The following is a 3172-nucleotide window of genomic DNA, read 5'->3' as shown; positions in this document are numbered from 1 at the left end:
GAGTGTTGTAACTCAAATGGCTGGCAGAAATGTTCAACAGCAGCGCTTGGAAATGTTATGAATGTAGTTTTTTTTATAATAAATTAATACTTATTTATAATAAAAATGAAAATGAAATAATTATAAAGCGTTTTTGTAACAAGTATAAATATGAATTTATATCTTGATAAATAAGTAGTATTGAAAATAATTATTGGAAAAACGTATGACTTTTTTATTACCATAACTCACTCATAAAAATTACACGTTGTTTTAAGTCTTCGCATGAAGAGCTCTATTAGAGTTATTGGACAAAATATGCTGAGTGTGAGTTTGAACCCAAAACATTATCCCTTGACTTTTCTTATCTTTCCAAAAATTGTAAAACGTCAATGCGATAGATGGCGCTGTAATCAAATTGTTACTAAATGAGGTATTTCTTGTGCGATAAGTTTTATTTCATAGTTTTTACATTGAAAACTCATGAATTTACATGTTTTTGTGAATTTTTGGTACGAGAAGTTTGTCCACGAGTTAGTTTTTGAGAAAAGTGCAGACCATTAGAATAATACATATGGTGCATATTTCTTGGAAAAAGACACAATATTCATATTTGCTTTGGCKAAGGCGGTTATAAATAGAAAAATTATGAGCTATCATTAGTTGTCTGAAATTCTTGAAAATGTTTTCCATGAGCAAAGCGAAAAATATAATTCTTTATAAAAATGCTGAAAGAAAATCTAAACATTTTCAAAACGAATCGGCGATAATTAAGATACAAGAAACCCTGTAATACCGTGAACAGGATATTTGTATCACCCAGACAGAAACAGAAACTATGAAAACCTAATACACTATACAAAAGAAAATACAAGAAAAAATTTGGGTTTTTGTTTTCTATTTACTTACTTACTTACTTAAAAATATGYAAATGATCAGCGTGTCGAGTTCAACTGAGTTATACATGTCCTCTAAGTTTTTGAGATATTTTCCTGAAACTTTGCGCACGTTCTTTTCTCGCTAAGAAGCTGCTAATTTGTCGGAACGGCCAATATCGGATCAAAATAATATCGCTGCCATACAAAAGTAACGGTCGGAATCACGTTTTTGTGTCGAGAACTTTTTGGTTTGACGAGATATTTTCATAAAATATGGCATGTAGACAATAGTACAAAGCCGTGATGGATTCTCCTAAGAATTGCTTTGATCGGATCACTATATTATATTTCTGTCATGTAAACCGACCTATATAAATCGGCTTCCTTATAAGAAAGACTTTTTCAATTGAAGAGGTATCTACTCGAAATTTGCCAGGGGTTATTGTCTAAGGCAGTGGTGTAATCTTCCAAAAAATTGTTTGGGTCGGATCATTCTAAGATATATGTAGGTGACATATAAACCGAACGAACAAACTCAAGTTCTCATTTGGAAATTTTTTTATTTAAAGAGATATTTTCACGAAATTTGGCATAAATTGATAACAAAGTAACAATATAATCTCTGAAAGAAATAGTTCAGGTCGGTTCACTATAGCAAATAGCTGTCATACAAGCTTACCTGTCAGACTTAAGTGTATGTATGGATAACTTATTTGGTTCACAACATTTCGTCACGAAATTTAGCGTAGGTTATTACAAAAGGCATCTCTGTCATTTTCAAACCGATCAAAATGCAGAAAACGTTATTTTTATACCCTTAAATGCTAAAAATGACTAGTGAAGGGTATTATAGCTTTATGTTTTCTTGTTTTGTTTATGTTTTAAATGAAATGCATCTTCACAAAAAAAAAAAAAAAATCACAAAAAAAAAATTTCAACTTGCAAGTGGTTTTTGGTTCGTCTGAATATATGCTAAAATTGGAACGATACAGAGAAGATTAGCATGACCTTGCACAAGGATGATACGCGAAATCCTAAAATGTTCCACATTTTTATATGGAGGTCTATGCATGGCGTAATAATCGGCCAGTATAACCCAACCTAATAACCTATAACTCCTAGTAATTCCATACTTATAAAATATAGGCACAAATTAAGCCTAATATAATTCAACTTAAATACCCTTAATCCCGCTTTGTTCTAAAAGCTGTAAATCTAACTATAAATGACTAAATTTTTATTATCTATACAGATACTGAAATCAATTTTAGTTTTGCCAAACACAGAGTTGTAATTTGAACGCCTTGCTATTATGGCAATAAGTACGAAATGTGATAAAAGTTCAAGCTGCTGACCACAGCAAGGCTATAAATACATATGTGTGTGTGCGTGTGCATGTGCAATGTGGATTAACGCATTGTGTGCATTTGCCATAAGTGTTTTAATTTCAATACAAAATAACTGGCGGCGTGTTTTTTGCATGACCACTTCAATGCATTCCTCAATATTTGCATGCAAACAATGCAATTTACATATTAAGTAGTCATGTAGACCACACTTATGCGCATGCATACAAGCAAATAAACGCATACACACACACACATRTAAGCAAAAGCACTTTATGACGATAACGTAGTGTRTGTATGTGTTCTTTTTAACATTCTGCTTTCGTTCGGCATCCGCAGTCGTAATTTCAAGTTTCATTGTTTTGCTCGGCTTTACAACCCCGTTCGTATATATGTGTGTATGTGKKTAWATTTTTGCAAAATAAATTATTTGCATTTACTTATTAAATTTCCATTTAATGACTTGATATGCAAATAAYATAAGCCACAGTAACAACAACAAGAAAAAACTATAATGCAGTCAGCTTGTTGATTAAACGTTTTTTCTCCTCATTTGTAAATAATTAATTTTTCAAAACACACCAACGATTAATATCGTATGTGCTTGCTTGTAWAAGTGTGTGTGTGGTGTTCAGATTACATTTTGCGGCGCGCATAGTTGAGTGTGTGTAAAATAATTGAGCAATTTGTTCGCACTCGAACAGGTGTTTGAAGCGTGGACCAAATGTAATTAATACGAATTTAATATAAAAAAAAAAACAAAAAATAAAATGTTGATTAATAGCGAATTTTGTAGTTTGAAGAAACCTTAGGTTGACAAGTGAGTTTTAAGATTTTTTTATAAAAAGTTTTAGTATCTTTAGCTTATTGAATTACTCGAGTTACTCTATGCCAAGTGTGGAGTGAATTTTTTGTCGTTATGATGAATATGAGGTTCAATTTCTGCTACATTAGATATGCAATATGGTT

Source organism: Bactrocera latifrons, unplaced genomic scaffold, assembly GCF_001853355.1.
Source record: "Bactrocera latifrons isolate USDA-ARS-PBARC rearing strain unplaced genomic scaffold, ASM185335v1 scaffold_349, whole genome shotgun sequence".
Lineage (NCBI taxonomy): Eukaryota > Metazoa > Arthropoda > Insecta > Diptera > Tephritidae > Bactrocera > Bactrocera latifrons.
This window is presented reverse-complemented; position numbering follows the sequence as displayed.